The 26386-nt window shown below is 52.0% G+C and overlaps 1 long non-coding RNA gene across 1 annotated transcript in view; it reads right to left on the bottom strand.

Moving 5' to 3' along the window:
* Positions 1-7371, bottom strand: part of LOC140387254 (uncharacterized) — a 44056-nt gene extending 36685 nt beyond the window's left edge. Inside the window, exon 1 of the long non-coding RNA XR_011933809.1 lies at positions 7129-7371. This is a non-coding gene — a long non-coding RNA (uncharacterized lncRNA). The remainder of the gene's footprint in view (positions 1-7128) is intronic.
* Positions 7372-26386: the final 19015 nt, after the last annotated feature.

Below are 26386 nucleotides of genomic sequence, written 5' to 3'. Positions count from 1 at the left end.
CTAGAAGGCTTGAGGTTCATAAGGAGGAGGTGTTAGCAATTCTGGAAAGTGTGAAAATAGATAAGTCCCCTGGGCCGGATGGGATTTATCCTAGGATTCTCTGGGAAGCTAGGGAGGAGATTGCTGAGCCTTTGGCTTTGATCTCTAAGTCATCTTTGTCTACAGGAATAGTGCCAGAAGACTGGAGGATAGCAAATGTTGTCCCCTTGTTCAAGAAGGGAAGTAGAGACAACCCCGGTAACTATAGACCAGTGAGCCTTACTTCTGTTGTGGGCAAAATCTTGGAAAGGTTTATGAGAGATAGGATGTATAATCATCTGAAAATGAATAATTTGATTAGAGATAGTCAACACGGTTTTGTGAAGGGTAGGTCGTGCCTCACAAACCTTATTGAGTTCTTTGAGAAGGTGGCCAAACAGGTGGATGAGGGTAAAGCAGTTGATGTGGTGTATATGGATTTCAGTAAAGCGTTTGATAAGGTTCCCCACGGTAGGCTACTGCAGAAAATACGGAGGCATGGGATTCAGGGTGATTTAGCAGTTTGGATCAGAAATTGGCTAGCTGGAAGAAGACAAAGGATGGTGGTTGATGGGAAATGTTCAGACTGGAGTCCAGTTACTAGTGGTGTACCACAAGGATCTGTTTTGGGGCCACTGCTGTTTGTCATTTTTATAAATGACCTGGAGGAGGGCGTAGAAGGATGGGTGAGTAAATTTGCAGATGACACTAAAGTCGGTGGAGTTGTGGACAGTGAGGAAGGATGTTACAAGTTACAGAGGGGCATAGATAAACTGCAGTGCTGGGCTGAGAGGTGGCAAACGGAGCTTAATGCAGAAAAGTGTGAGGTGATTCATTTTGAAAGGAATAACAGGAAGACAGAGTACTGGGCTAATGGTAAGATTCTTGGCAGTGTGGATGAGCAGAGAGATCTCGGTGTCCATGTACATAGATCCCTGAAAGTTGCCACCCAGGTTGAGAGGGTTGTTAAGAAGGCATACAGTGTGTTAGCTTTTATTGGTAGAGGGATTGAGTTTCGGAGCCATGAGGTCATGTTGCAGCTGTACAAAACTCTGGTGCGGCCGCATTTGGAGTATTGCATGCAATTCTGGTCGCCGCATTATAGGAAGGATGTGGAAGTATTGGAAAGGGTGCAGAGGAGATTTACCAGAATGTTGCCTGGTATGGAGGGAAGATCTTATGAGGAAAGGCTGAGGGACTTGAGGCTGTTTTCGTTAGAGAGAAGATTAAGAGGTGACTTAATTGAGGCATACAAGATGATCAGAGGATTGGATAGGGTGGATAGTAAGAGTCTTTTTCCTTGGGTGGTGATGTCTAGCACGAGGGGACATAGCTTTAAATTGAGGGGAGATAGATATAGGACAGATGTCAGAGGTAGGTTCTTTATTCAGAGAGTAGTAAGGGCGTGGAATGCCCTGCCTGCAACAGTAGTGGACTTGCCAACACTAAGGGCATTCAAATGGTCATTGGATAGACATATGGACGATAAGGGAATAGTGTAGATGGGCTTTAGAGTGGTTTCACAGGTCGGCGCAACATCGAGGGCCGAAGAGCCTGTACTGCGCTGTAATGTTCTATGTACTATGTTCGTAGGTCACCCACAGGCGTGCCGGGTACAGTAGCCCAAACCTCACCCCCTTCTTGTAGAGGGCCGCCTTGACCTTGTTAAAACTCGCTTTCCTCTTGGCCAGCTCTGCACCCAGGTCCTGGTACACTCGGATTTCACTGCCCTCCCAGGTGCAGCACCTCATCTGCTTGGCCCACCTCATAATTTTCTCCTTGTCCATGAAACGTTGCAACCGCACCGCCATTGCCCTCAGTGACACATTCCCCTGGGGCTTCCTCATTAGCGCCCTATGCGCTCGATTCACCTCCAAAGGCCGTGCAAACACACCCTCTCATAACAGCTTCTCCAGCATCTTCCCCACATACGCGGCAGCATCGGCTCCTTCACTCCCCTCCACAAGGCCCACGATCCTTATGTTCTGCCCACGTGATCGTTTCTCCAAGTCTTCAACCTTCTCCTGGAGCTGCCTCTGCAGATCTCGCATCAGCCCCACCTCTGCTGCCATTGAGGCGAACTGCTCCTCGTGTTCCCCCACCACCTCCTCCATCTTCTGAATCGCCTGACCCTGGGCTGCCAGCTTCATCTCCACGCTGTCAATCACCTCCTTGATCCAATCCACCGCCCTTACGTTGCTGGGTGAACTTCTTGTTCAGGAAGCTAACCAGCTGGTCCGTCAACCACTGAGCCAGCAGGGCAGCTCCCTGCCCCTCCGCCATCTCTACGCATGTCGCAGGCGCCGCACAACTCCAACCGACTGATTCCCTCTTTTCTGACCGCTTCTGGCCCTCAGCTCCATATACTAGGGGGTCAATCACTTCCCTCACTCTCCTGCACCTTTTTGCCTCCTCACATCCACCTATTAACCAGTGAAAAGGTCCAGAAAAACCACGGCGAGCGGGAGCCTCCAAATGCGTGACCACTCATGCCATGGCCTCCACCGGAAGTCATATGTCTCACACTTTTTGATGGGGACTTCAATGTCTTTGCTCATACATGGCCAGTAGACTGTCCCTGTTGCGAGTCTTCCCATCTGATCTATGCTCATGTGAGAGATGAAGTTGTTGACGAATATCAGGTCGCAAAGATTTCAGTCTGATGACTTGCCTGCCTTTAAACATGACTCCCTCAAAGATGTTTAGCTAGTCCAAAATAAGGTCAAAATGATCTCATGTATTCTTGAACATGCTGAATTAAATCAGGCCACCCTTCAATGATGGTTTTCCACAGTTTCTACAGTATAGAATCATTTGGTGTTTATTCTTGTCGCTATTGGTATCTGCGTTGCGTAAAATGCACCAGATGGGCGGCACGGTGGTGCAGTGGTTAGCACTGCTGCCTCATGCTGCTGAGGACCCGGGTTCGATCCCAGCCCTGGTCACTATCTGTGTGGAGTTTGCACGTTCTTCTCGTGTCTGCATGGGTCTCATCTCCACAATCATAGATGTGCAGGGTAGGTGGATTGACCACGCTAAATTGCCCCTTAATTAGAAAATAAAAGATTGGGTACTTTAAATTTATTTTTTAAAAGTACCAGATCAGTTGATAGGCTTGCATTCCCCTGCAGGTGTAACGTTGCAGCTCTCTTGACACTGTCAATTTCATCAAAATAACTTCATGTTAGGTCATGAACTGGGGTGCTGGGAGTATTTTCTGAGGTTGATCTGCCTTATGGGCTCTGACTGATTACACGGATTGACACTACTGCAAGGTCACAGCATAGACCAGAAATTGTGAGATCTTTAGTCTCCACAATGGAGAACATCTGTCACACCCAATAGGATTGATTGTACTCCAAGACTATAGATCCTGCACATGGAATTAGTGAACCATTGTACGCCGAAAGATGCACAGTAGTAGGTTTTTGCCATGACCGTCCAAGTCTAAGGATACATGTCTTTTCGAAACCGCAGTAGTAGGAAGTTTACACTTCCTCCTGTGTCAATCTTGGCCAATTAATAATAGTGACCAACTTTCTTAGGGTAGATAATCCAAATTTTGGCAAACACTTCAAAAGGTGTCCTGGTGACTATGTTTTCCTCAAGATCGACTGAGTGAAATATGTGTTCTCCACCCTCCATCTCATCGTACACATCATCATCACTTTCTGGTTTGTCAGTCACCTCATATATGTGTTTCTGACAAGATACCAGATGATCATTTTTATTGCTTGAAGGAACCTATCATGTACAGAATGTTTGGATCAGTGCATGGCTTTTTGTAGCTGCATCAGCCTTTGCTCTAGTGCACTGCCACTGCTAATGGCCCTTTCTGCCACAAGCTTTGCAGAATTAAGGAAAAGCTGGACATTTCCTTGGTGCATGCAGAGGCCACACCTTCCACTTGATCAGCTTTGGTGTTCTAATAAATGTGTCAACAATTGGAGTTGTACTTCGGACCTGTAAGCTTTGTTGACCTGCGAGGATGGCTTCATACTTAAGTTTATCCTTGAGTAGTTCTCCGATGCTATTTGTTTTGGACGTGTTTCGCAAATCTTTCTGGAATTCTTCCATGTGATTACCAACTCAACAATTCAGTCTGCAAGTTCTCCGTTTGAAAAATGACGTACCCTTTTCTCTGCATCTGCTGACAAAGTTGTCCATGGATTCTGTAGAATGTTGTCAAAATGACATAAACTCCAGTAGATGAATACAGCAGTTTAATCTTATTCTGAATCGGTCTTCCAATGTAGTCCATGGGCTGCATTCTCTGTTGCCCGACGCCGATATCGTAATCGGCGGTCTGGCGGTGATTCGACTCCAACCCCCAAATTGGAGCCGCCGCCGGTTTGACGCCAGTCAGCCATGCTCCGCCCCCTCGGAAATGGCATCATTGCGTTGCACGCCTCGCGTCGTTGCATCGCCGTATGTGCATCATCGACTGGCCCTCTCAGGATGCTCCGCTGCCAATGAGCCGAGTTCTCGACGGCGCGGGACACGTGTGATCTCAGCTGTGCGGGATCCCGGCATGGCGGCTGCGGACTGTGTCCAGCACCGCCACACTTGGCTGGGATCCGTGCCGCAGGGTGGGGGGGCTTCCGCGAGGGCTGGGGAGACGGTGGAGGTTGGCCAGGGGGTGGCCAGGGGTGGGCTGTGGGGTTACGGGTGGCGGGTCGTGTCCGCACACAGCCGGCACCATGTTGTACCGCTGCAGGTCGTCAGCCATGCGCATGCGTGGCCACAGACCTGGCCATTCTCCGGCTGTTTTCAGCACAGGAGCCGGGGATTTCACCCGGCGCCGTTGTTAGCCCCTCACCAGTCCCGGAATCAGTGAGGGGTCGGTGCCGATTTCTTCATCGTAAACCTCCCTTTTGCAGATTTGCCGTTCGAGCTGGCACTTAGCCACTGAAACTGAGAATCCAGCCCCATATCCTTTGGGGATTCTTTAGGGGGATTAATGGCTTGCTGTCTGAATCAGACACACCTGAATCAAGAAACTATCGCTCTGTGCACTGTTTACAGATCACAGCTGCACCCCAATTCAAACTGGGGAATTTTGTGGATATTCTGACTATATCCCCATGAATCATAAAATTCCTACAGTGCAGAAGGAGGCCATTTGGCCCATTGAGTCCGCACTGACCTTTGGAAAGAGCACCCGACATAAGCCCAAGCCTCCACCCCTACCCCGTAACCCAGTAACCCCACCCAACCTTTTAGACACTAAGGGCAATTAATCATGGCCAATCCACCTAACCTGCACATCTTTAGGCTGTGGGAGGAAACCGGAGCATCGGAGGAAACCCATGCAGACACGGTGGGAAAGTGCAAACTCCACACAGAGTGTCACCCGAGGCTGGAGTTGAACCCAGGTCCCTGGAGATGTGAGGCAGCAGTGCTAACCACTTTGCCACTTCTTTGACCTTCCTTCCCTCATCGTACCTGCGATGAATATTGCTATTGCCATTTTCGTGCAGTTTTCCAAATCTCCGGTTGCTATAACGGTTTCCTAGCCTGATTTATACAACTTTTTTTTTCTTTTACTCTCCCTTTCTAATGATCGATCTGGTCACTCGGCTTGCCTGACTGAATTCACCTGGTACCAGTCCTCTCAACGAGCTGTCTCACTCACTGAACTGTCAGGCTACGTGCTGCAATCTCGCCTATGGATCTCTCTGTTTACCACTTTTTACTTGAGCACTATCCTGCCTTCAAAACTTCTCTATGCAGTCGCTATGCTGAGATTTCAACACTCTCCGACACTGTATACTCATTGTGGCCTGACCAAAATATCGAGGGTCATCTCATGTCATGTAACATGATCTAAAGCTGTTCACCATGTAGTTCCAGTACTTAATCTTGCTGTCACCTGTCTTACCACCACTGATCGCCATGTGATGTTGTTATAATGATATAAAAGCATCAATCACAATTGGTAGACACATTGTTGATTCACGTATTTGGGCGAGCTGAGTAAGTACAATTACAAAGGTAGAGGGCGCTATGCTCTCCCCCCCACCCCACGCCGGGTGGGAGAATCGCCGGGGCGCTCCACGAATCGCGCCACGCCGCCCCGACCCCCGTATGCGATTCTCCCACCCCCCCGGAAACCAGCGGCGCGCGATTCGCACCGGGCCGCTCGGAGAACCGGCGAGCAGCGATTCTCCGGCCCGGATGGGGGCCAGAATAGGTCGTGCCTGGGCCCTGTTTGCACCGTCGTGAAACACGACGGCGTTCACGACGGCGCGAACACTTGGCCTCCATATCGGAGAATCGCCCCCAGAATACCTGAAGTCTCCAGCAGCAGAGATGTATGTGCTGTGTTCTGCTCACAGGCTAAAATAACTCAAGTGTCAACTCACTTGACACACTTACCTTCTCGTGATGTCATGCTACTACCCCCTAAAGGCATATTACAACAGTCTCTGGAGGCAGGTCTCTGGCTCCCCTCTGACATCGTGCTTCTCTCTGGTGTTATGGAAGGCTTTGGCACTTCAACAGATTCCTCCTTTTGTTAAGACAACCAGAAGCCTCAGGTCGCGAGCCTAAATCAGTCTCACACTTTATCTAACCCACTTCGTCAATGACTCAGAAACCTGCCTCCTTGTCAATTAAGGGCTCATACCTATGAAAATTGTGATTTTAACCAGATTCTCATTGAATAAAATTTAGAGTACCCAATTCAATTTTTCCAATTAAGGGGCAATTTAGCGTGTTCAATCCAGCTACATCTTTGGGTTGTGGGGGGTGAGACCCACGCAAACACGGGGAGAATGTGCAAACTCCACAAGGACAGTGACCCAGAGCCGGGATCGAATCTGGAACTTCAGTGCCGTAAGACTGCAGTGCTACCACTGCGCCACCGTGCTGCCCTAGTTTCATAATTTCTATCTCGCCATGGTGTGGATCCCAGTTTTTGGTTGTCCCAGCCGTCTTGCTTTAATGCACATTTGACTATTGCATGTTGGCGGTTCTCCTTTTTCAAATCTGTGCTGATCCACTGTTTCAACACCCAACTATTAAAAGGAAAGTCTTTCAAAATTATCATGGGAAACAATAACTGTAAAAAAATGCGGAAATATAACACACATATATACATTCATGTACCTTCAGGTATCAGTTGATATTCCCTGATATTTAGCATTCCAACACTGATCTCAGCTCCTAAGACTGATGCAGGGAAAGATTAACCAGGATGCCTGTTTGTGATTGAGATCCAACAACCAAAGCTGAAAAAGCGATGTGTCATCAGCATAGGATTCAGCTGTGATCGTTCCTCATTTCAATAGATTGTGGTCTGTCTGAAACTAGAGTAAGTCTCAGCAGCTATCAGGACAGAATGTACCAAATATGTCACAGCATAGAATGTACTTTTGAAATTTGGTTACTGTTGCATCATCGTGGCCCATATGTGTTTACCCATACGTGTTGAGCTCCAAATGCACAACAATAAGATAAATGACCATAACCCAAATGTCATAATATACACCAGCATATCATGGTGCAGACACACACTGATGGACACACAGTGGGACCAATCAACATACACAACACCGCAGCCAATCACCAGTGAGAGCACACGCACTAGAAAGACAGGGGACATCAGAGTTCCCGCTCATTCGAGTAGCAGCTAGCTAGGAGCACAGAGCTCACAGCCTGCAACACAGACATTCACCATGTGCTGAGTGCATCAACTGGTTAGGACTGGTGTCCGAGGCGCCCTCCCTGTCCGTGGCTTCGAGGTAGAGCTGGAAGCGCTGTTTGAAGATCTTCCAGTTGGCCCCGAGGTTGCCGGCGATGGTTAGGATAAGGCAAAGGTCTTTAGTTAAAGCTGGTATCGTATTTACCCACAGTTCAAGTATGTTTAAATAGTTAACCTTTTAATAAAATAGTGTTGCACTACTTCAAGTGTTGGTGACCTGTATGTGATCCAGAACACCCAACACATCATGATACCAGGAGTGGTTGAATACTAGCACTTCTTAGATCTACCTGGAAGTGATCTGCCTTCCGCCAGAATTCCGTCATTCTGCAACATGGACAACATCAGCCCGCCGCCGCCGCTCCGCATCGCCGGGAACCTCGGGGCCAACTGGAAGATTTTCAAACAGCGTTTCCAGCTCTTCCTCGAAGCCACGGACAGGGAGGGCGCCTCGGACACCAGAAGGATTGCTCTTCTCCTCTCCATGGCCGGGGACCATGCCATCCATATTTTCAACTCTCACCTTTGCAGCTGACGAAGACAAGACGAAGTTTAAGACGGTTCTCCTCAAATTTGACACTCACTGCAGCGTAGAGATGAATGAAAGTTTTTGAACGCTATGTGTTCCTGCAGCGTTTGCAGGGTAAGGACGAACCTTTCCAATCCTTTTTAATGCACCTCCGCATCCTTGCGCAATCTTGCAGCTAGGGGCCTACCTCCGACTTCATGATACGCGACCAGATCGTTTTCGGTGTTCAGTCGGACCCCCCACGTCAGCAGCTCCTCAAAGTAAAGCAACTCACCCTAGCGACCGCCATCGAGACCTGTGTCCTACATGAAAATGCCACCAGTCGGTACTCCCATATACAAGCGGCTGAAATGGCGCAGCAAGGTCCCCACGAGGCGGAATGGGTCCAAGTGATTGAGCACCTCCAGGGCCTCAGCCTGGATGAGGGCGGCCATTTCGCGCGCTTTTTGCGGACTCCCGCGCTTGTACGCACCAAACGAGGGGACGGCGACACGGAGGACCGCAATGCGCAGGCGCGCACCACGCAGGACCGCACTGCGCATGCGTGGTGGTGCAGTGAACGTGCTGATGTCACGACGTGCGGCAACTGTGGCTCCGCCCATTTAAAGCAACAATGCCCCGCAAAATCTCGACAATGCCTACGATGTGGATGACTTGGCCACTATGCTGCCTGCTGTCGAGCAGCTCAGCCTGCCAATTCATATCACTTCAGCCAGCCTCGCAGGAATGTTTGGGCAATTCAACCCACGGTCACCGAGTCCGATTCCGACCTCCCACACATCAGTGACACCGAGGACCCGAAGGCGCCTTTTCGAGTCGGTGTCGTAACGAAAAACAGGCTGTCCCCGAAGCAAAGACACCAGCCGCTGTCGGTATACAGCATTGATCTAGACGATGCGTGGTGTGCCACCCTGACGGTCAACCGGTCCCAAATACGATTCCACCTGGACACTGGTGCCTCCGCCAATCTCATGGCGGGTCTGCTTTCCAAAGCCTTCATGTCAAACCAACGATTCTCCCATCGGCCTGCCAGCTATTGGACTACAATGGCAACATCATTCCTGCTACCGGCTCGTGCCAACTCGAAGTGACGCACAAGTCACGAAAAGCCATCCTTCCTTTCGAGATCGTGGGCTCCTCGAAGGACTCACTGCTTGGCGCACAGGCGTGCAAATTGCTGAACCTCATTCAAAGAGTTCACTCTCTCTCTCCTGATGACATGTCTGCCTTCCAGGATGCTGACTTCAGGGCGCAACTCAACGCCATCATCGACCAGCACCGCAACATCTTCGAAGGCATGGGCACGCTCCCATATACTTACAAGATCCTACTCAAACAGAACGCCACGCCTGTGGTGCATGCACCTCGCAGAGTCCCAACGCCCCTCAAGGATCATCTCAAGCAGCAGCTGCAGGACCTCCAAGACCAAGGAGTGATCTCCAGAGTTACGGAACCAACCGACTGGGTCAGTTCCAAGGTGTGCATAAAGAAGCCTTCCGGTGAGCTCAGAATCTGCATTGATCCAAAGGATCTGAATCGCAACATATTGAGGGAGCATTACCCAATCCCCAAGCGCGAAGAGATCACATGCGAAGAGATCACGCCAAGCTCTTCACCAAACTTGACGCCTCGAAAGGATTCTGGCAAATTCAACTGGACAGATCCAGCAGGAAACTGTGTACCTTTAACACCCCTTTTGGCAGATATTGTGACAACAGGATGCCGTTTGGGATCATATCAACGTGAGAAGTATTCCACAGGATCATGGGACAAATGATGGAAGGCATTGAAGGTGTTCGCGTCTATGTTGACGACATAATCATTTGGTCATCCACCCCGCAGGAGCATATCAGTCGCCTCCAGCGCATGTTCAAACGCATACGGGAGCAGGGCCTACGCCTCAACAGAGCCAAATGCTCCTTCGGCCAGACGGAACTCAAGTTCCTAGGGGACCACATCTCCCAGTTGGGTGTGCGGCCGGATGCGGACAAGGTGGCTGCCATCACAGCCATAAAAAAGCCAGAGGACAAGAAGGCGGTCCTCCGATTTCTGGGCATGGTCAACTTCCTAGGGAAGTTCATCCCTAACCTCCCCTCTCATACCACAGCTCTCAGGAACCTGGTCAGGAAGACAACAGACTTCCAATGGCTTCCTGCCCACGAGAGCGAACGGACAGAACAAAAACCAGAACTTACCACGGCCCAGGTATTGGCCTTTTTTGATCCAGCGAAAGAGACAAAAATTTCGACCGATGCCAGCCAATCTGGCATTGGGGCAGTGCTCCTGCAATGCAATGAGGCCTCATCATGGGCCCCCGTTGCATATGCGTCACGCGCCATGACCCCCACGGAACAGCGCTACGCACAGATAGAAAAGGAGTGCCTGGGCCTGTTGACCGGTGTCGTCAAATTTCATGATTATTTGTACGGCCTTCCCCAATTCACCATCGAGACCGACCATCGCCCGCTGGTCAATATAATACAAAAAGACTTGAACGACATGACGCCTCGCCTCCAGCGCATTCTGCTCAAACTCCGGCGATACGACTTTCAGCTCGTATATACCCCGGACAAAGACCTGATCATAGCCGATGCTCTGTCCAGGGCAGTCAACACCCCGTGTGACCCAGGGGGATTTGTCTGCCAGGTTGATGCCCATGTGGCCGTCGTGGCCTCCAATCTTCCGGCCCCGGATGAACGCCTTGACCAAATTCACCGCGAGACTGCGGCTGACCCCCTGCTACAGCATGTCATGCGCCACCTAACAGACGGGTGGCCCAAGGGTCAATGCCCACAGTTCTACAACATCAGAGACGATCTGGCGGTAGTCGATGGTGTCCTCCTGAAGCTGGACCGCATTGTTATCCCGCACAGCATGCGCCAGCTCGTCTTGGAACAGCTACACGAGGGCCATCTTGGCGTGGAGAAGTGCCGCCGACGGGCCCGAGAGGCAGTGTACTGGGCCGGCATCAATGACGACATCGCCAACACAGTGCTCAACTGCCCCACCTGACAGCGGTTCCAGCTGGCCCAACCACGTGAGACGCTACAGCCCCATGAGTTGGTGATGTTCCCTTGGTCCAAGGTCGGCATCGACCTGTTCCATGCGCTGGGCAGGGACTATGTTCTGATTGTAGACTATTTTTCAAACTACCCGGAGGTGGTACGTTTGCACGACATCACATCGTCTGCAGTCATCCGTGCCTGTAAGGACACCTTTGCTCGACACGGCATCCCACTCACTGTGATGTCGGACAATGGCCCCCGCTTCGCAGGCCACGAATGGTCCAACTTTGCCAGGAGGTACAACTTTGTGCATGTGACATCCAGTCCCCTGTACCCCCAATCCAATGGCAAAGCGGAGAAGGGCGTCCACATAGTCAAACGGCTCCTCTGCAAGGCTGCCGATGCGGGATCCGACTTCTACCTCGCCTTGCTGGCCTATCGCTCGGCCCCACTGTCCACTGGCCTGTCGCCAGCCCAGCTGCTCATGGGTCGCACCCTGAGGACGACGGAGCCGTCCATTCACGTCCCAGACCTCGACCACGCTCCGGTCCTTCAACAAATGCAACTGTCTCGTGCACAGCACAAGGCGGCTCATGACGCCCGTGCAGCTGATCTCCCTGCTCTGGCTCCAGATGACAATGTCCGCATCCATCTTCCGGATGGGGGCTGGTCTGCAACTGCTGTGGTTCTTCGGCAGGTGGCTCCCCACTCGTTCCTGGTTCGTCTACCGGATGGTTCCATTCTGAGCCGTAATCGGCGTGCCCTTCGTCTCGTTTTGCGCTCGCTACGTGATCCTCTGCCAGTGCCACGCCCTCCTGTTTTCCCTGACCTGGACTATACAGAGATTCCGGTTACTCTGCATCCTCCTCACTCTGACGCAGTCCAGCCCGCTCCTCAGTTGGTGGCTCCTGAACCACCCTTGAGGCGGTCAACCAGAATTTGTCGCCCACCTCAGAGACTTAATTTGTGAACTTTGCACTAATGGACTCTCTGGTCTGTTCTGTTCTTCTGTTTAATCTTTCAAGTGGTTTGTATATAGTGTTCATCTCGTTATTTGTGTGACACACTGTTTTTTTTCTGCACCAGGCACCTTCCCATGTAAATAGCTTAGTTTTATGTACAGAGTCCTGTAAATATTTTGCACACACGTAGTCGGGAACATCAACCACACACTATTTTTTGTCACGCAGGCACATTTTTCTATATAAAAGGGGAATGTCATAATATACACCAGTATATCATGTTGCAGACACACACTGAAATGAAATGAAAATTGCTTATTGTCACAAGTAGGCTTCAAATGAAGTTACTGTGAAAAGTCCCTAGTCGCCACATTCCGGCGCCTGTTTGGGGAGGCTGTTACAGGAATCGAACCATGCTGCTGGCCTGCCTTGGTCTGCTTTCAAAGCCAGCAATTTAGCCCTGTGCTAAACAGCACACAGTGGGACCAATCAACATACACAACACCGCAGCCAATCACCAGTGAGAGCACACGCACTATAAAGACAGGGGATATCAGAGTTCCCGCTCATTCGAGTAGCAGCTAGCTAGGAGCACAGAGCTCACAGCCTGCAACACAGACATTCACCATGTGCTGAGTGCATCAACTGGTTAGGACAAGGCAAAGGTCTTTAGTTAAAGCTGGTATCGTGTTTACCCACAGTTCAAGTATGTTTAAATAGTTAAACTTTTAATAAAATAGTGTTGCACTACTTCAAGTGTTGGTGACCTGTGTGTGATCCAGAACACCCAACACATCACTAAATGGTACAATTTTAAATGGAATGCAACTACAGAGGGATGGGGGTGCATATATACTCTGTGTATGATGCAGTGATGATGATATCTTTCCCTCAACCATGCAGCTCTGTTGGTACTGGTGGCTGATATTCCTATCCTCTATCAGTGGCTGCCTGAGCGTATGCAAAACATTGAAGGTGGCAGAACAAGTATAAAAAGCTGTTAAAAAGGCATATTAAATTCTGGGCTTTATAAACAGAAACTCTGCAGGGACTCTTGTGTCAGCAATGAGAGTCAGGGAGCACGGTGGCGCAGTGGTAGCACTGCAGTCTCACAGCGCCGAGGTCCCAGGTTCGATCCCGGCTCTGGTTCACTGTCCTTGTGGAATTTGCACATTCTCCCTGTGTTTGCGTGGGTCTCACCCCCACAACCCAAAGATGTGCAAGGTAGGTGGATTGAACACGCTAAATTGCCCCTTAATTGGAAAAAATGAATTGGGTACTCTAAATTTATTTTTAAAAAGCAATGAGAGTCTCAGCGATCAGCCGGAGAGCTGGTAGTCCATGCCAAATAATCAGGTATTTATCATAGAATCACAGAATTTACAGTGCAGAAAGAGGCCATTCGGCCCATCAAGTCTGCACCAGCCTTTGGAAAGAGCACCCTCCCAAGTCCACAAGTCCACCCTATACCTGTATCCCAGTAACCCCAGCCCATCTTTTTGGACACTAAGAGCAATTTAGTATTGCCAATCCATCTAACCTGCACATCTCTGGACTTGTGGGAGGAAACCGGAGCACCCGGAGGAAACCACGCAGACACAGAGAGAACGTGCAGACTCCACACAGACAGCGACCCAAGCTGGGAATTGAACGTGGGTCCCTGGCGCTGTGAAACAGCAGCGTTAACCACTGTCTTACCATGCTGCCCATCCTGCATGGAACCTACGGGGTGGGAATGCTTATCTTTTTTGTTCCATGCGGCATGTCAATTAACTCATATATATAATGTCGGCCAGTTAGGCATTGACCAGAGAGAGAGAGAGGAACCCAGTTGGGGTCTACCGGGTAGTGTACATATCGTTTGTGTAAATAAAACTTTGTTCTTATTTTACTTGGTGTGAACTCTCCGTGTCCTTATTGAACTGGTGACGAGGAGTAAACTGGTTTGCTGTCGACACTGCAACGTACTCAACGGAACCACCACCCTAATTTTCTGGATTCAAGTTTGGATTTCTTTGATTCGCTATGCCTCTGTCTGGGCGGTTAAATGTAATGGACACCGATTTGAAGACTGGAATCAGTACGCTGGACAAATGCGTTGGATGGAATGTACCAGTCACATTGCGTCCGAAAGGCAGAGCGACGCGGTGCATCGTGACTGGGAGATACTGGGATATCCCACATTTGGGATATACCTGGTTCACCATATATCGCAAGATCTAACGCAATCTTGCGGGACGTCGAAATGTGAATCCCACCCATTGTGGGCAGGATCACCATCTGGCAAATCTGTATGTTAGAGTCAGACAGCGAGTCTCACTCTAATATGCGTTCCTGATATCTACCCAAGGTGTGGGATCTAACCCTTTCGCTTGGAGATCTTGGGCGTGCACCGATTGGTGCTGGCTCCACAAATGGGGACCAGAATGAACAGCACTTGTGGGGGTCTCTGAAAGGATTGGAGACCCCAAGGTGTATGCCCACTGGGCAGGGTGGTACCCTGGCTCTTCTGGTGCCACCTGGGCACCCTGGTCACCTGGGTGTCAGCCTGGCACTGCCAAGGTGCCCAGGTGGCACTGCCACCTGGCAGAGGCACTGCCAGGGTGCCAGGCTGGCAATGCCAAGGTGCCAAGCTGGCATTTTTAATGCAGTGGTGATGAGGGTGGGGTGGGGGGGGGGGGGGGGGGGGGGGAGGCCCTGCTCGGATGTTGGGGGTAGAAGCCCACTCGGAGTATTCGGTGATCATTGTCTCTGACCATGCAGTGAGTAGATTTGCAGGTGGTTCAGGGGGAGGCCCAGTGGTTGCAGTGAAGTTTAGATGTGGGCTTGTTGGCGGATGAGGGGTATGCAAGAGGGTGAGGACGGTCATCCAAGGTTATGTGGAGCGGAATTACACGGGGTTGGTCACGTCCTCCATGTTGTGGGAGGCATTTAATGCGGTAGTCAGGGCAAATTTAGCTTGATTCGGGCACATAGAGAGAGGGTGGAATGAGAGAGGGGGGAATGAGAGGAGAGAGAACAAGGTTTGTGGATGAGATTTTGAAGGTGGATCGGAGATATTTGGCTGCGCTAGAGGAGGGGCTACTAAAGGAGAGGCAAAGGCTCCAGATGGAGTTTGGGCTAATGTCTATGGGGAGGCAGTGGAGGGTTGGAGGGGCGGTGTACGAGTATGGGGAAACAGCGAGCAGAATGTGGGCGCACCAACTGAGGAAGCAGGCAGTGACAAAGGAGATCGTAAGGGTGAGGGATGAGAGGGGCAGGGTGGTGTCAGGCCCAGAAGGGGTGAATGGGGTGTTTGAGGCCTTCTACAGAAGATTGTGTGAGTCATGGCCCCCGCCTGACGAGGAAGGCATGAGACAGTTCTTGGATGGAGTCCCAGCGGTGCAGGAAGAGAAGGGGCAGGGGTTGGGGGCCCCGATTGGGCTGAGGGAGGTGATGGGTTGAATAGGCTAGATGCAGGCCGGGTAAACCATGGAGCCAGATGGGTTCCCAGCCGAGTTTTACAAGAGGTTTAATGCAGAGCTAGGGCCCCTGCTAGTGCGGATGTATAATAAGGCGAGGGGAAGGGGGGATCCCCTCAGCCTATAATGAGACGAGGGGTAGGGATGATGCCCCCCACCCTATAATGAGGCGATGGGAAGGGGGGATGATCCCCACCCCCACAGTGTCGCAGCGTCCATTTAGCTGATCTTAAAGAAAGATAAGGACTCGGAGCAGTGTGGGTTGTACCGCCCAATTTCGCTGCTAAATGTGAATGCGTAGTTGTTAGCGAAGGTGTGAGCGTCACGGATAGAGGATTATGTGCCGGGGATGATAGGGAAAGACCAGACCGGCGTTGTGAAGGGGCGGCAGGTGTCGACAAATGTGCGGATTTTGTTCAATGTTTTTATGATGCCCTCGGAGGGGAAGGAGGTAGAAGTAGTGGTGGCAATGGATGCAGAGAAGGCTTTTGATTGGCTGGAGTGGGCGTATTTGTTGGAGGTGCTGGGTCGGTTCCATTTTCGCCAGGGTTCGATGGATTGGGTTTGGTTGCTGTATACGGCACTGCTGACTAGTGTCCGGACGGATCGCACGAGTTTGGGGTACTTCGGGTGGAATCAGTTTTACTTTTTGCTCTGGTGATAGTTGGCTATGGCACTTGGGGCGTCGAGGTGTTGGGAAGGGATTGAGCGGGGTGTGGTTGAGCACAGAATCTCGTTGTATGCGGGCATTCTTCTGATACACATTTCGGACCCAGTGGGCAGCTTTGATAGGATTATGACAATCCTGAGAGAATTTGGCCGTTTATCAGGGTGTAAATTGAACATGGGGAAAAGCGAGGTGCTCCCAAGTAATGCAAGAGGGCAGGGAGGAGGCTAGGGGAGTTGCCATTCTGGGTGGAGGGGGTGTGTTTTCGGTATCTCAGGATGCAGGTGACACGGAGCTGGGCACAGCTGCATAAATTGAATCTGGCACGACTGGTGGAGGGAATGAAGGTGGACCTTAAGAGGTGGGATGTGTTGCCGCTGTCATTGGCTGGCCGCGCGCAGATGGTTAAAATGATGTGCTGCCCAGGTTCTTGTTCGTGCTCCCCATCTATGTTCCCAAGTCCTTTTTTAGGAAGGTGAACAGTATAATTTGGGGTTTTGTGTGAGCCTGCTGGTGAGGGAGGTGTTTTTGGAGAGTGGACGGGGGGAGGAGGGGGCTGGCGTTGCCAAATTTGATGAACTTTAAAAAAAAAATTTTTAGAGTACCCAAATGAGGGGCAATTTAGCGTGGCCAATCCACCTAGCTTGCACATCTTTCCGTTATGGGGGTGAGACATACGCGGACATGGGGAGAATGTGCAAACTCCACACAATTGTGGATAGCACAATTGCTTCACAGCGCCAAGGTCCCAGGTTCGATTCCGGCTTGGGTCACTGTCTGTGCGGAGTCTGCACATCCCCCCCGTGTGTGCGTGGGTTTCCTCCCACAGTCCAAAGATGTGCAGGTTAGGTGGATTGGCCATGATAAAATTGCCCTTCGTGTCCAAAATTGCCCTTAGTGTTGGGTGGGGTTACTGGGTTATGGGGATCGGGTGGAGGTGTTGACCTTGGGTAGGGTGCTCTTTCTAAGAGCCGGTGCAGTCTCCATGGGCCGAATGGCCTCCTTCTGCACTGTGCATTCTATGTTAATGACCCAGGGCTGGGATCGAACCCAGGTCCTCAGCGCCATAGGCAGCAGTGCTAACCACTGTGCCACCGTGCTGCCCTAAGTATGATGAACTATTACTGGGCGTGAACAGCGCAATGGTTAGGAAATGGGTAGTGGAGGAGGGGTCAGTGCGGGAGCGGTTGGTGGCTGCATCGTGTAGGGGGACAATTTTGAGCTCACTGTTGTTGGCACCCCTTCTGTTTTCACTGGTCTGGTATTCCGTTCGCCTGGTGATGGTCTCAGCGTTGCAAGTTTGGAACCAATGCAAGTAAAACTTTGGGTTCGAAGGCATATATCTGTGGGCACTGATATGCGATAATCACTGGTTTGTGCTGGAGGGGCTGGATGCCGAGTTCCAGGGGTGGCAGCAGGTGTCGATAGAGTATTCTAGGGACTTGTTTGAAGGGGATAGATTTGCAAGCCTGGAAGAGCGGGAGGAAACACGAGCTGCCTAAGGGGAATGGGTTCAGATACCTGTAGGTGAGCGGCAGGGCAGCATGGTAGCATAGTGGCTAGCACAATTGCTTCACAGCTCCAGGGTCCTAGGTTTGATTCCTGGCTTGGGTCACTGTCTGCGATGAGTCTGCACATCCTCCCCGTGTCTGCGTGGGTTTCCTCCGGGTGCTCCCAAAGATGTGCAGGTTAGGCGGATTGGCCATGCTAAATTGCCCTTAGTGTCCAAAATTGCCCTCAGTGTTGGGTGGGGTTACTGGGTTATGGGGATCGGGTGGAAGTGTGGTCTTGGGTAGGGTGCTCTTTCCAAGAGACGGTGCAGACTCGATGGGCCGAATGGCCTCCTTATGCACTGTAAATACTATGCTATATAAATGACATTGTGAGGAAAGAGGCGCCGTCCTTCCCGGGGCTGCTGCCTCTGTTGTTACAAGAGAAGCTGCGGTTTTTATGGTTTTTAAAAATAAATTTAGAGAACCCAATTTTTTCCAATTAAGGGAAATTTAGCGTGGCCAATCCACCTAACCTGCACATCTTTGGAAGTTGTGGGGGTGAAATCCACACAGACATGGGAGAATGTACAAGATAAGCTTTTGTTAGAGGATGGCATAGGGGTGAGGCGGGGGGTGGGGGGGGGGGGGGGGGGGGGGGAGAAGGGGGGGGGTGAAGTATCAGACATTTATGGAGAGCTGATGGAGAGGGATAGTGCTCTGGTGGAGGAGATCAATCGCAAATGGGGGGGAGGAGTTGGGTGGGGAGATGTGGGACTGGACGTGGAAGGCAGTCCTATGGAGGGCGAACACGTCCTCGTCATGCGTGAGGTTAGGCCTCATAGAATGTGGTGGTGCATAGGGCCCACATGACGGTCACAAAGTTGAGCTGGTTCTTTACAGGGGTCGAGGATAGACGTGTGCGGGAGGGCCCGCAAATCACGTACACATGTCCTGGGGTGTCCAAAGCTGAGGGGATTCTGTCAGGGATTCACAGATGTTATGTCTGAGATTCTGGGGGTGAGGTTGGCCCCCAGTCCGGACATGGCAATATTTGGAGTGTGGGAAGATCCGGGAGTCCAGGTGGGGAGAAAGGCCAATATCCTGGCCTTTGCCTTCTTGATAGCCCGGAGATGGATTTTGTTGTGTTGGCAGGACTCGGAGCCGCCAAAGGCGGAGGTGAGCGATCTGGCAGAATTCCTGCACTTGGAGAAGGTCAAGTTCGCCTTATGGGAGGTAGACAAGGGGTTCACACGGAGGCAGAAGCCTCTTTAATGTGAATTAAGGCGTTAATCAAGGGGGTGTAAGGGTGTAAGGGGTTTGTTTCTGATTTTGTCAGTGGTTTGGGGGAGATAAGAGGAGGAAAACTAAGGGGGTGGAGAGTGTTGTGGGCAATGATTTTTTGTTCCTGTGGATGTCTGGTTATCGGATATTTCTTTTTAAAAATAAATTTAGAGTACCCAATTAACTTTTTCCAATTAAATGGCAATTTAGTGTGACCAATCTACCTACCCTGCACATCTTTGGGTTGTGGGGGCGAAACCCACACAAACACGGGGAGAATGTGCAAACTCCACACTGGTTATCGGATATTTCTATGTATGTAAGCAAGTTACCTTTAATAAAAATATTTATTTAAAAAAACAAGTGTGCATGTGTGAAAATGAGATGCACAGTCCACCGGAAAAGGACATACCAACAAAGGGCACAGGGTTTGCAGAAGGAGACCATTTGGCCCATCAAGTCTGCACCGGCCCTTGGAAAGATTACCCTACTTCAGCCCACACCTCCACCCTATCCACAAACCCAGTAACCCGACGTAACGTTTGGACACTATGGGGCAATTTAGCATGGTCAATCCACCTAATCTGCACATCTTTGGACTGTGGGAGGAACCTGGAGCACCCGGAGGAAACACATGCAGACACGGGGAGAAAGTCAGACTCCGCACAGACAGTCACCCGAGGCTGAAATTGAACCCGGGTCACTGAAGCTGTGAGGCAGCAGTGCTAACCACTGTGCCACCGTGCCGCCTGGCACGGCAGAAGAGAGAGAGAGAAAACACCACTCCCCTCTCAAGAGGGGACACAGGCCAGTCCAAGAACAGGTTCATCATACAAAAGTCAAGGCAAAATACAGAGCAAACACAGAAACCACAAAACAAGCAACAGTCCAATGAAAATACCAACTTCATACCATAAACAAACCCAGTAAACAAGCAATAAGAAAACAAAGCCACCAGTACCCAAACCAGCAAGCCTCTCCCCCTGCACCCACCCCCACCCCCTCGCCGGCCCCAGGAGCAGCCCCACAGCAGTGGAAAGGCACCCAATGGTGGCACGGAGCAAGGCTGTAGTGAGACAGTGAACACCCCACCCCCCCCTTCACCAGCACAGGTAGCTTGCCAAATCCTTGGCCACTGAGCAGGAGGGGCTACAACTGGCGAGCATACAGCCGCTAGGCGAGAAACAATAAACAACACAACATCAAACATAAAATTCCCCACCAGTTAAACATAAGCCAACAACAGTACAATGAAAAACAAAAAAAACCCAGCAACCTCCATGGCTCCCAAACCAGGAGCAGCAGATAGCCACTAACACAAAAAGTCACCACTACTCCAAAAAGGCATCTCAGCACAACCTTCGAGTTGCACAGCCAAATCGGACTGCCGCACCTCCACTGCTCAGTACCAGCATCTGGTCTCATTAACAAGTAACATACAGTTCCAGTCACAGTCAAAAATCAATGAATAAAATATTCCAGCGAAGATATCAACAAACTGCAAAAGAAAACCCTCCCACATCTTCAGCCCGGTAGTAGGCTAGCCAGAATCTTCCCTTTGCCTCACTCCAGGTCAAAAAAAGCAGAAGGGAGGGCAGCATGGTGATGTAGTGGTTAGCACTACTGCCTCATGGCGCCAAGGTCCCAAGTTAGATCCCGGCTCTGTGTTACTGTCCATGTGGAGTTTGCACATTCTCCCCATGGGTTTCGCCCCCACAACCCAAACATGTGCAGGGTAGATGGATTAGCCAAGCTAAATTGCCCCTTAATTGGGAAAAATGAATTGGGTACTCTAAATTTATTTTAAAAAGGAATAAAAAAGCAGAAGTGGAGCTGCAAGCAGAAACACAGCTCCAGGCATAGCAGTAACTGGTCTTCCTCCTCTCTCCCCCTCTGACAGCTTCCAGTAGCAGAATGTCAAAACAGGAACAGTCAGTCCCTGAGCCTCAGTAACTCAATGCGTAGCAGAGGAATGAGAAAGCACCTCTTCGCCTTCTTCAGATTAGTAGTAGGCTTGGTCACAGCCTTCCTTTGCCAAATTGTAGGCTTCAGAAGCAGAAAAGGCAGCCAGCAAACAAAACTCTCATCTTCAAGCAGTTCCGCAACTAAAAGCAGGAGCGCAGAGCACACACAACCTGCAGTCACTTGGGTAAATTTTAGTTTCACAACAGTCCCATGGGGCAGCATGGTGGTGCAGTGGTTAGCAGTGCTGCTTCCCGGCTCTGGGTCACTGTCCGTGTGGAGTTTGCACATTCTCCCTGTGTTTGCGTGGGTTTTGCCCCTAAAACCTGTAGTGAACATATTGCTACTGTAATTCACCACTGTATTGTATTGTATTATCTTAATGCCCCTGTGGGCTCTGCCTGTGGCTCCGCCCCCTCAGGGGTGGTATATAAACCTGCAGCCTGTAGGCGGCACTCAGTACAGAGCAGTCGCAGGCAGGCACAGATCTAGCTTATTAAAACAACTGTTCACTTCTACTAATCGTCTCGTGTGAATTGATGGTCGCATCAATTTAATAAGTTAAGATATCGCAATGGAAGCCGCCCTCAAACCTGATCGACTGGAACTCGACCCACAGGCTGCTGAAGCCAAAGGAATCTTCTCACATTGGCTCTGCTGCTTTGAGGCCTGCCTCGCCTCCCCCTCCTTGCCTGCCGTCACCGAGGCACACAAGCTGAGTCTCCTCCATGCCCAGGTGAGCCACAGAATCTTTTTACTAATCGAGGACGCGACCACATACACAGACGCGGTCGCGATCCTGAAAAGACATTACGTGAGGCCGGTGAACGAAGTGTTCGCGCAGCATCTCCTCACCCCACGTCGTCAACGCCCCGGGAATCGCTGGAGGAATATCTACGCGACCTGAACTGTAACTACAAGGACGGCACGGCCTCGCAGCACGTGGAACTCGCCATCCGGGACACCTATGTGGCTGGAGTCCGGTCCAACTATGTCAGACAGCGCCTGCTCGAAAAGGGCGCCCTCGACCTAGAAGAGACGGTAAAACTAGCCACCTCATTAGAGGCAGCCTTCCAGAGCCTAAATGCTTTCCCCTCCGACCACGCGATTTCCTCGTGGGCGCCGGAGGCACGGCCATCACCCGACCCGAGGGTGTCCCAGGCCTGTGCCGCACGGCTGCCCGCCCAACCCGGAGGGCCGTCTTGCTATTTCTGCGGTCAGAACCAGCACCCCAGGCAGCGTTGCCGAGCTCGGAACGCGACCTGCAGCGACTGCGGCAAGAAAGGACATTTTGCCAAAGTCTGCTTGGCCCGACCCAAAGTTCCAAAATCGCAGGCCCGACTCACGGACTCACAGGCCCATAGACCCCACAGCGTGGCTGCGTGCCTGCCGGTACCGCCCCCTTCTGACGCATCATCTGCCTCTTGCTATCAGTGGGGGCCGCCATCTTTAACTCCGCCCGACACGTGTGACTCATGGCGGCCGCCATCTTGGCCGCCATCTTCAATCCAGCCCGCTACGTGCGACTCATGGGGGCCGCCACCTTGGCCGCGATAGTCAACGCCGCCCGACATGTGTAACCGACGGGGGCCGCCATCTTGGCCGCCACCTTGGGACCAGCTCGCTACCACCGACCACGCCGGCTACCCGCAGCTCAGCGCAGTCACTCTCGACCAGTCAAGGCCCAAGCACCTCAAGAATTCCATGATGATCGTCCGGGTCAATGGCCACGGAACGCCCTGTCTGTTTGACTCCGGGAGCACAGAGAGCTTCATCCATCCAGACACGGTAAGGCGCTGCTCCCTCCAGATTTCCCCCACGTCCCAAACATCTCCCTTGCTTCTGGATCACATTGAGTGCAGATCCGAGGGTTCTGTGTCACGAACCCCGCGATACAGGGCGCCGAGTACGCCAATTTTAAACTCTATCTCCTCACCCATCTCTACGTTCCCCTCTTGTTAGGACTAGATTTCCAGTGCAACCTCAGAAGCCTGACCCTGAAGTTCGGCGGACCCCTACCCCCTCTCACCGTATGTGTCGCCGCTCCCTCGCTCTTCATGAACCTCACCTCCGACTGTAAACACACTCCACCAGGAGCAGGCGGTACAGTGCCCAGGACAGGACTTTTATCAAGTTGGATGTCCAGTGGCTCTTGAGGGAGGGGATCATCGAGGCCAGTAATAGCCCCTAGAGAGCCCAAGTGGTGGTCGTCAGGACCGGGGAAAGAACCGGATGGGTGTAGACTACAGCCAGACCATAAATCGGTACACGCAACTCGATGCATACCCCCTTTCCCGCATAGCGGATATGGTTAATCAGATTGCACACTACCGGGTTTTCTCCACGGTAGATCTGAAGTCCTCATACCATCAGCTTCCGATCCGCCCGGAAGACCGCCACTACACTGCCTTTGAGGCAGACGACCACCTCTTCCACTTCCTCAGGGTCCCCTTCGTCGTCACCAACGGCGTCTCGGTCTTCCAAAGACCGCTGGACCGAATGGTTGACCAGTACGGGCTGCGGGCCATGTTCCCGTACTTGGATAATGTCACCATCTGCGGCCATGATCAGCAGGACCACGACGCTAACCTCCAGAAGTTCCTCCAAACCGCCCAATCCCTTAATCTTATCTACAACAAGGAGAAATGCGTTTCCGCACAACCCGACTAGCCATTCTCGGTTATGTCGTGGAAAACGGAGTCCTAGGGCCCGACCCCGACCGCATGCGCCCCCTCCTGAAACTCCCCCTTCCCCATTGCCCCAAGGCCTTGAAAAGATGCCTGGGGTTCTTCATATTATGCCCAGTGGGTCCCCAACTATGAGGACAAAGCCCGCCCACTTATCAAAGCCACCATCTTTCCCCTGACGATGGCAGCATTCCAAGGCCGCGATGCATGCGTTGGATGAGTCCATCCCCTTCCAGGTGGAGAGCGATGCATCAGACGTCTCCCTGGCCGCTACCCTTAACCAGGCAGGCAGGCCCGTGGCCTTCTTTTCCCGTACCCTCAACGCCTCCGAGATTCGACACTCCTCTGTCGAAAAGGAAACTCAAGCCATTGTGGAAGCTGTGCAGCATTGGAGGCATTACCTGGCTGGTAGGAGGTTCACCCTCGTCACCGACCAACGGTCGGTAGCCTTTATGTTCAACAACACACAGCGGGGCAAGATCAAGAATGATAAGATCTTGAGGTGAAGAATCGAACTCTCCACCTATAATTACGAAATTGTGTATCGGCCTGGGAAGCTCAATGAGCCCCCAGATGCCCTGTCCCACGGCACATGCGCCAGCACGCAAGATGACCGACTTTGGGCCATCCACAATGACCTCTGTCACCCAGGGGCCACCCGGCTTCTCCACTTCATCAAGGCCCGCAACCTGCCCTACTCCACCGAGGAGGTCAGGGCCATGACCAGGGACTGCCAAGTCTGCGCAGAGTGCAAGCTGCACTTCTATCGGCCAGACAAGACCCATCTGGTGAAGGCCTCCCACCCTTTGAGCGCCTCAGCGTCGATTTCAAAGGGCCCGTCCCCTCCACTGACTGCAACGTGTACTTTCTCAATGTCGTTGACGAGTGCTCCCGTTTCCCCTTTGCCGTCCCATGTCCTGACATGACCGCGGCCACTGTCATTATGGCCCTGCATAGCATCTTCGCCCTATTCGGTTTCCCCACTTACGTTCACAGTGACCGGGGTTCCTCTTTTATGAGCGATGAGCTGCATCAGTACCTGCTCGGTAAGGGTATTGCCTCGAGTTATTACCCCCTGGGAAACGGACAAGTGGAGAGGGAGAACGTGACAATATGGAAGGCCGTCCTTCTGGCCCTACGGTCTAGATGTCTCCCAGTTTCCCGCTGGCAGGAGGTCCTCCCCGACGCGCTCCACTCCATTCGGTCGCTCCTCTGCACAGCCACGAACGAGGCCACTCACGACCGTCTATTTGTCTTCCCCAGGAAGTCAATCTCCGGGGTGATGTAAAATCAGTTACCACAGAAGCGAGATTGTAGATTGAAGGCTTTATTACACCAGATGCTTCCCCAGCAGCGCCGTATCAGAATGGCTGCAGCCAGGGAAAGCACAGACCTTTATACTCCAGCTTTCTGGGCGGGACCAGCAGGCAGAGCTCTACTAAGGACCCTCTAATACGAGGTACCTCCAACATAGGTACCGTAATGCCCTTAATACAGACTACCACATTCACCCCCTGTTAAAAAAGAGTCCGGTGGGGGTGGTGGCAAGGCATTGTACAGTGGTAGTTATCATGACGGTACCAGTTGGTGGTACAGTATTTACACAAGTTCCAGTTATTTACAGTTACATTTAACGATTATACTGAAGCTATCAGTCGATCGGGGGCCTTGGTTGTCCTCTGCCATCGTCGCAGTCTCGGCGGTGAGGCAGGCGCCGGCTCGGGCATCCGTGACTCCGGGAGCGTGTCGTCCTCAGCTTCATCACCCCCGGGTGGGACCAGTGGGAGGACGGATCCTCCTGGGAAGGGGGCTGCGGTGAGGTGCGCTGGTGGGAGGGTGGGTGGAGGGGGCCGTGCGTGGGGATCCAGCGGGTGCCAGATTCCGGAGGGAGACCGTGTCTTGACGGCCGTCGGGGTGCGCCACGTAGGCATTCTGCGTGTTAGCATAGAGAAGGTGGACCCTCTCGACCAACGGGTCCGACTTGTGGATCCGCTCGTGTTTGCGGAGCAGGATGGGTCTGGGAGCTGCCAGCCATGTTGGGAGCGAGGTCCCGGAGGAGGACTTCCTATGGAAGACAAGGAAACCGAGAGTATTCATCAATCACGTTCAAGAAGTACGTGTTGCGGTCGGTGGAGGGGAGGGGTCCTTTGAAGTCCATGCTGAGGCGCTCAAAGGGGCGGGAAGCCTTCACCAGATGTGCTGTCTCTGGCCGGTAGAAGTGCGGCTTGCGCTCTGCACAGATTTGGCAATTTCTGGTGACGGTCAAGACCTCCTCGATGGAGTAGGGCAGGTTACGGGTTTTGATGAAGTGAAAGAAACGTGTGACCCCCGGGTGGCAGAGGTCATTGTGTAGGGTCCTGAGTCGGTCCACTTGTGCACTGGCACATGGCCAGCGGTGGGCAAAATGGCGGCGCCCATGGGCTGCACGCGGCCTGCGGGATCAAAGAAGACGGTGCCCACGGGCTGCACGCGGCTTGCGGGTAGAGAGATGCCGGCGAGCCCGGGTCGCCTGCGGAGACAGCGGCGACTGACCAGGCCTGGCATACCGCCACGAAGTGCCCCTTTTTACTGCAGCCCTTGCACGTTGCGGATCGGGCCAGGCAGCGTTGCCGGGGG

The sequence above is a fragment of the Scyliorhinus torazame genome, chromosome 12, assembly GCF_047496885.1.
Source record: "Scyliorhinus torazame isolate Kashiwa2021f chromosome 12, sScyTor2.1, whole genome shotgun sequence".
Taxonomy (NCBI): Eukaryota; Metazoa; Chordata; class Chondrichthyes; order Carcharhiniformes; family Scyliorhinidae; genus Scyliorhinus; species Scyliorhinus torazame.
This window is presented reverse-complemented; position numbering and strand designations above follow the sequence as displayed.